This window comes from Gymnoscopelus microlampas (genome assembly GCF_963454915.1).
Source record: "Gymnoscopelus microlampas genome assembly, chromosome: 7".
Taxonomy (NCBI): Eukaryota; Metazoa; Chordata; class Actinopteri; order Myctophiformes; family Myctophidae; genus Gymnoscopelus; species Gymnoscopelus microlampas.
This window is the reverse complement of record NC_139944.1, coordinates 15,228,292-15,236,987: the sequence shown is the minus strand read 5'-3', so window position 1 is coordinate 15,236,987 and position 8,696 is coordinate 15,228,292.

Below are 8,696 nucleotides of genomic sequence, written 5' to 3'. Positions count from 1 at the left end.
TTGTTTGTCTCTCAAAATCATTTTTTTTAATAAGCTGCTTTTTTAAGATTTCCTATTTGATTGAGTACTGCTGCTATTGAGAAGTGATTGTATATTCTGCACATTACCTGCACATTTTTGAAGCTGCTACAATGTTATAAGCTAGTCTATAGTCTAAGACAAGACCTTTTGCACTACTATATTATTGTGTTAGAATGTTGCACAATTTTGCAGAACAAGTCCCAACAACATTTCGCTACTTGTACTTATTTTCATGCGACTTGTAGTTGTTTATTGTTAAATACTGTTTAATATTGGATTGGGAGGCTCAAGTCAGAGTTCTGTTGTCTAGCAACCAGAGGAAGTTGCCCTATAAAATGTCATTCACTTGCTGGTGATGACCAGTGGTCTGCACGGTGGTCTGCACTTTTTATTTGATTATATTTTCCTTGGACAGTTGATTGTACTGTATTAAGAATACATTATCTGTATCTGAGTGTGCCTTAGTGATTTTTCCATGGTTGTCTGCACCACTTGGTTAGATCAAGCTAAAATTCCTGCTTGACTTTCTTTCCTGAGCTACTAAAAAAAACAAAAAACAATACAGTGCTGTCTTCTTCTTTTGTGATAAGTAGTTCACATTTTGGTTCAGAAGTTAGCAGTAGTTGGCAATACAGTGTGACCTTGTATTGGTCTTGTTTTGATTCAATGCAATGGTAACATGCTTATAAAAAGTTATGAGGCAGGTGTCAACATGACATCCTAAAGTGCCTTAATGGTCTATACCATCATTAGAGTGTCTTTATACCACAAAAACGATGAGACCTACATTCACTGTCACTGCTCTTCGGTTAGTATTTGGGCGTCACCGCGCGGCCGGGAGACGCCTATGGCGGGCCAGCACGTCCCTGTGTGTGTGTGTGTGTGTGTGTGTGTGTGTGTGAGAGAGAGTAGGAGTCGCCTCTGCTTCTGCTTCTGTTTTCTGCATCCTCCTCAGTCACTGCAGCCACCTGTCCTCTCTCACCACATCCATGAACCTCCTCTTTCCTCTTCTTTTACCTGGTAGCTCCATCTTCAGCATCCTTCTCCCAATATAGGCTACCCCTCATCCCTTCTCTGCACATGTCTAAACCACCTGCATTCTGCCACCTCCACCTCCGCCTCCTGTCTTTTCATCAATGCCACCATTTCCAAGCCGTACAGCCCGGCTAGTCTTATACATCTTCCCTCTCACTCTTGCTGATACCCTCCTCTCACAAATCACTCCTGTCTGACTCTTTCCCCCATCTGTTCCACCCTGCCTGCACTTTCTTCTTCACCTCTCTTCCACACTCCCCATTATTTTGGATAGTTGGACCCCATATTTTTTAACCTACCTCTACTTGCCTTCACTGCCTTCACTACCTTCACTACCTCTACTTGCATCCTCACCATTCCTCCCTCTTGTTCACGCACACATATTCTGTGTGCGTGTATATATTCTGTCTTTACTTCTGACTTTCATTCCTTTCCAGATTCTCTTCAACCTGTTCCCTCGTCTCACTACATATCACAATCAAGGTTGTGCTTTATTGTTACATCATGTGTACAGGACAGGTACATAAGAGTCAAACTTATTTTATTTTAGCTTGGCTTGGCAATGTCATCCGCAATCATCATAGTCCACCGTGCCTCGCCTTCCCGAACTTCTCATATTAAAGGTGGTTTATGTGGTATGGTATACATTAGCCTGATTTGATGAAACTGGTATCACAAACTGTATGCACTAAATGTATGTTTATCGAAGATAAGACATGGATAAGCATAATGCCCCGGTGGAGCGCTTCAAGGGGACAGGCATGTTAGCTGAATATGTTGCGCTGTCTGATTCAGTCAGTGAACGACCCGCCTCCACTACTCGTATTGCTGTGATTGGAAACACATCACCATTTGATCGCGAAAAGCCATTTCATTTCTTTACAACCAGCTCCTTATGACCAGTATATATATATATGATAGAATTATTAGTAATAGTTGTCTCTGGTTAGAATGGCTACAGTACTGCTTTAGTCCTAACCAATCATTTCATGGATATTATGATCAAATCTACCGGTGAAAGATCATCATCTGCCTATTTGCCGTGTAGACTTGCCTAGTGTGTGACACCTGCCTTGTACCTCTTCTTCTTACAAATGTTATGCTTTTTATACCTGATTTTGGAATATGTCTTCACGTTTATCTAACTTCCATTGGTAGCACACAGTCAATGTCACCCCTTGTGTCCCAGAGGAACAGATTGTTTGTGAGCTCTAGAACCTGTAAAATTACCAATGAGTCTCTAAACACTTCTCTCAACTACTAGATAATGATGCTCTCAGCTTTCCACGCTAAAACTGGGTGGAAACAATGAGAGAGTTAAAAACAACAACAACAATAACTGCATTGCAGGACCAATCCATGATTGGTTTCTAAATCAGTGGGGCGTAGCTTTGTGTTCTCGCCAGTGTTCTTGCAACTAAGTGGGGACCTCCCAGGGGTCCATCGATTAGAACCAAATGGACCTTTACAGGTCTGTAACTCTGAGATTGTACAAATTGAACCAAATGCCGTAAGGGTTCATTTGGTTCAGTTTGTACACTCTCAGAGTAATGGGCGTCTGTGGCCTTCAATACACATTTTAAGGGTGGCAGTGGTAAAGTCCCTGCCCACCACCACGGCGGAGGTTGTGGGTTCGAATCCACCGTGGTGCATCCGGCTTTGTCGGGCGTCTATGTGAACACAAATGGCCCGTTTTCGGGGGAGGGAAGCCGGGCGGGGAGGGTGATATTAGTCATTACACGTATTCCTACGGGCTGGGGCGGCACCTGTCAGCAGGGAGTGTTGCGTGGGAGGAGTGGGACGAAGGCCCTACGTCCTCCCGGTGGGGGGTCCTCACTGGCAGTTGAGTCAGTGGGATGCAACAGCAGTGACAACACAGAAATGTGTGTCGGGAGGAATTAATTGACATATCGACTAAATTGGGGAGAAAAAGCAAAAAATAAACAAGAAAAAACCTACCAAACTGGCGGTCCTTGAAATTAAAAAGTTTGAGAACCACTGGTCCAGATGTAGGCAGACATCTCTGATAATCTACACCAGATATACCCAGGTGGGTACACTTTTAACATGAGCTGGGCAAGCAAAGGCAGTTGTGCGTGTTCCCAGTGATGACCTGGCTCAGTGGTGATGAAATAGTGGCTCAACAGGTAGAACGTTGAAAAAAAAAAAAATCTGGTCCATGGAGTCACCAGAGATTGTTTCAAAACATGCTAACCTTAATTAACAAGGACACAATAGTGCCATGTTTACTTCTGTAGGTAGGTCTGTTGCACAGAGCCAGACTACAGACTGGGATTGAGCAAGACATTGTCACTCCCAAGTCCCAACCCGTCTTCATTGGAAATTTCATCATTTATATGTATATAGTTTCGGCACTTGCATGCCTTTTATTAACATTTCTAGCTAGAAACGAGCATTGTATTTCACAATCTCTGTTGTAGCTTATATGAAGTTCAGTTAGTACGTTATTTTAGATCTGGTTATTGTTAATGTTATATTATATATTATGTTATTAAGGTTTCGAGGCCAATAGGCTCGAAGCCTTATTACATCTGTAAGAGTTCATGATCTTCCGCCGGTTTTGCCAGTTCTGGCCTAACCGCGTGGTCACTTTTTATGAAATTCGGCAATATGGTAGAGGGCTATGCCAAACGGCGAAAACCCGAAACTCACAAACATTGGCCAAAGGGTGGCGCTGTAGCACTCAATTGAAATATGCCAACTTTGAACAGGTACAACTCATGCCCTGTTCGACCCACAGCCATGAAACTTCGATGCACACATGCGTCTCCTCATGCCTAACAACTTTCACACTCTGACTTTTGACCTCTGACCTTTAGATCTCCCACCATTTCGAATTCTATGAAAAGCAGTAAAAAGCAGTAAAAGTCCATAGCTTTCTGGGATCTTTGAGCAATCTGTACGAAACTGTCTACACATGAACTTTGGACCAATGCCGACAAACGTGAGCAAGCGGATTTTCCATAAGTGAAAACGTTAAGCTTTTATAAGCCAATGAAAATTGCAGCTTTTATGACAATTATTCATCTGCCCCTAACACATACATGCAGACTCACATTTGTTTGACACTTTGCAATATTGTAGAGGGTCCTTCCAAGTATCACTGAAACCAATCTTACTCCAATTGGTCAAAGGGGGGCGCTATAGCAATTTTTTGAAAATGCAAACTTTAAACAGGCAAAAGTCATGCCTCGTTTGGCCGACAGCCGTTAAACCTGCTTACACATGTGCCTTGACTCATGAGGAACACATGTATCACTTTGACCAGTAAGCTCTGCCCTTAGATTGTCTGCAATTTTGAGCAGTTTGAAAAACATTTAAATCCAGGATTTCTGAGCAATTTGCGTGAAACTGTGTCAAATACATGTTTGAGGCCCTTTTTCACAGGTTCAGGTGTGTTGGTTCAATAGCTTGATCGCTTAATCATCTGCCTTGAAACCATAGGGTAGCCGGTTGGAATCCCGCCTCAGGTAGACTTCATTATAATTGCATTGCACACAACATGACTATATCAATGAATACATGTGCAATTGTTAAAGATGACGAGAAATGCATACTTGAAAGTAGTTATTTTCAATGTATGACGTACTTCATTCGCCCTTTTGTTTTGTTTTCTTGGATTCTCCCTTTTCACTGTCCAAGGCTGTGTATTGGATAGCTCCACCAGTAGAGTGTGAGTCTCATGTGCCGAAGGTCCCTGGTTCGAATCCCACTTATTACAGTTCACATTTAAATTACATTGTACAAAACATGACCCTGTTAATTCAGACATGTGCAATGTTTAGACAATAACACGAAATGCTTTTGAGAGTAGTTGTTTTTTATGTATGACATACTTTCTTGTGAAAATAGCCGATCTACAATCTCACACCTTTTTAGATAGCAACGCGTTGTGAGCTTGTAGATCGACTATTTTCCACTAGTTTCCATTCCGAAATATATTGAGCAGTTTGAAAAACATTTAAAACAAGGATTTCTGAGCAATTTGCGTGAAAGTGTGTCATGTGTGTGAACTCCCTTTTCACTAGTACAGGTCTGTTGGCCCAATGGCTTAATCATCTGCCTTGATACCGCAGAGTCGCCGGTTCAAATCCCACGTCATGCAGATTTCAACTCAATTGCATTGCACACAACATGATTGTATCAATGAATAAACATGCAATTGATAAATGAAATGCTTATTGAGAGTAGTTATTTTCAATGTATGACGTACTTCATTCCCTCTTTTGTTTTGTTTTGTTGGATTCTCCTTTTTCACTGACTAAGGCTGTGCATTGAATAGCTTGATCAATACACTGTTAGTCTCATGTGCCAGAGGTCCATGGTTCAAACCCCACTCGTCACAGTTTACATTTAAATTGCATTGTACAAAACATGACCCTGTTAATTCAGACATGTGCAATTTTTAAACAATAACATGAAATGCTTTTGAGAGTAGTTGTTTTTTATGTATGACATACTTTCTTGTGAAAATAGCTGATCTACAATCTCACAGCGGAAGAACCTATAGGACGGAAAAACCTATAGATATCAACAGACACCATCAGGGAGGCCATATCTTTAGCTCAATGAGAAGAGAGGCAGCCTGTGAATCCATAGGTCGCTGGCTCGATCCCTGTCCCCAACAATGCGTTGAGGTGATCATCATTTGGAATTCCCCCTATTCCCATGGATTGGATCCACCCCTCTCACCTGCTCTCACTCATCACCAATCACACCTGCCACATGCACAGTACAATTTTTAGGTACTTTTACTTTACTACTCTACTCTACTACAATTACAGCAGATGACAGCTTTAGTTACTTGTTACTTTGCAGATGTAATTATTAATACAACACCTACAGTAACCACATACAGCCGATCTACAATGTGACGCGTTATGAGCCTGTATGTATATAATAAGCAACCCATGCTGTATGATAACTTACCACATATGAAATCCAATTCTGTCTATCCAATGGCTCAGTCTGTACTGTGGCCATAGCTGAGTGGTTAGTGAGCCCACCTAGGGAGCCAGAGGCCCTGGTTGCCCCAGGTACGATTCCAGGCCAGGCCAGCAAATGTGTCGATGAAATGAAATTTGTCCCTGAGCAAGACTCTTAACCCCTAATTGCTCACAGGCCCTCATTGGAAACAAGACCGCAAGGACTTTCATGAACGGACCTGGAATTATCCTTATCCTTTACACTGTCTACCCACAAGTCTATAGGTCCCTGGTTCAAACCCCAATTTAACCGGTCCAAATATAATTTACTGAACAAAAATCATGACTTTGTTAATTAATGCATGTTCACTTCTTCTCTCTCGCTCTCTCTCTTACTGCCTCTCTTTCTCTCTCTCTCTCTCTCTCTCTCTCTCTCTCTCTCTCTCTCTCTCTCTCTCTCTCTCTCTCTCTCTCTCTCTCTCTGCCACTCTCTCTCTCTCTCTCTCTCTCTCTCTCTCTCTCTCTCTCTCTCTCTCTCTCTCTCTCTCTCTCTTTCTCTCTCTCACTCTGTCACTGTCTGTCTGTCTGCCAGTCTGCCACTCTGTCACTGTCTGTCTGTCTGCCAGTCTGCCACTCTGTCACTGTCTGTCTGTCTGCCAGTCTGCCACTCTGTCAGAGTCTGTCTGTCTGCCAGTCTGCCACTCTGTCACAGTCTGCCACTCTGCCACTCTGTCAAAGTCTGCCAGTCTGCCACTCTGTCACAGTCTGCCAGTCTGCCACTCTGTCACTGTCTGTCTGTCTGCCAGTCTGCCAGTCTGCCACAGTCTGTCTGTCTGCCAGTCTGCCAGTCTGCCACAGTCTGTCACAGTCTGCCAGTCTGCCACTCTGTCACAGTCTGCCAGTCTGCCACTCTGTCACAGTCTGCCAGTCTGCCACTCTGTCACAGTCTGCCAGTCTGCCATTATTCTCGAAACCGCTCATTGCTGCTTGCAGCTATATTTATTATTATTATTATTATGATGATGAACTCAAGATTTCACAGTGTATGCAGCTAACAATTACATTGAGGATACAGTAGGTTACAGAAACCACAGATCTAAGTTTGAGGTTGTCATGACCGTCCCACTTCTGATGTGAAAAACCTGATTTTTCATCCCTATTATGTTCATCAAATTGCATTTCAGCATCAAAGGTTAACAGACCCTCTAATGCATAATTATGCACACAGCCTCTCTCTCACACAGCTGATACAGTCCAAGGTTGTTGTCACATCTTGCCTATCAAATTAAATTGATACAAAATAGCCAATGGCCTCAGTGAATAGTCTATAGTCAGAGGGGCTGCACACAGCTGAAAAGGTCCTCAAACTTGATTCAAGAAAAATGAAGGACGTTTTATTTGTCTGAATGGTTACATTTGTACACCCTCAGAGTAACGTTTGGACCCCTGGTGGTACCCAGACCAGACGCTGAGAAACCGTGGCCTAACACAGCCATTCTCAACCGGTGGTTCTCAGAGCACTTCCCAATTGGCCGCAGAGATGCTGCCCCAAACAGTTTAAACTGCTTATTAAAATATATGATTTATATATAGATTTCTTCATTGAGATATTAATGTTTTGTTTTACACATTTTGAGTTTGCAGACAAATAACAATCAATGACTGGGTGGCAATGAAACATGTTCAGTGACTGTTTCTGGCTCTGGAATTGAAGGCTGATCTACAGTGTTTGTTGTGTTGTGGTTATTGTTGTGGTTAAGAGTTGTGACAGGGTACGGTATGTACTGTATACGTGTTTGTTGTGTTGTTGAAGGGAGTTGTGACATGGTACAGTACTGTATATACATTTATGTTGTGTTGTTGAAGGTAGTGAGTTGTGACAGGGTGCAGTGTACGTAGTCTGTACTCGACTGTGTTTGTTTTGTTGTTGAAGGTAGTAAGTTGTTACAGGTTACAATACGTAGGCTATACTAATAGATGTATGTGGCTCTTGGTCACTTCAATTAGCCTATGTGTGAGTTTACTATTTTCTTTAAAGTTGAAGCTAGAGGTTTTGGCCTCTGACAAGTGCATGTTTCTCCAGGGGGCTACACCAAAAATAAAAATAAAACAAACATGTACTAAGGTATGGCAAATATGGGTAAAACGTCAGAGTGCCAAGAAGTACAATAGAGTCTAGTACTTGGCTGAAAGTTGTCTATAATATAGACAACATCCACCAGGTGGCACTGCCTGGTTGTCACCAACTGCCTATTGGTCTCTGAGCTCACAGACAGTGACATTTATTGAAAATAGCTGATCTATTCTATATCTACAAGCTTACAACCTGTTGTGAGCTTGTAGATCTGCTATTTTCGGTGAGATTACGGGGTGTGGCAAAATGCACCTGTCCAGAGTTGTCACCTTGTCACTATGTGTGCATGCGAGTGTGCGCCACACACACGTACACACACACACACACACACACACACACACACACACACACACACACACACACACACACACACACACACACACACACACACACACACACACACACTCTCTATTTTTTCTCTCTGGCAGCACATCCAAGCTAATAAATATAATTTTCTCTCAAATCAAATACAAAATATACTGTGTAGGCCTACTGTGTAGGCCTACTGTGTATGAAAAGTACTGAATGTAAATACAAGTAATTTGTCATTTGAAAATGCA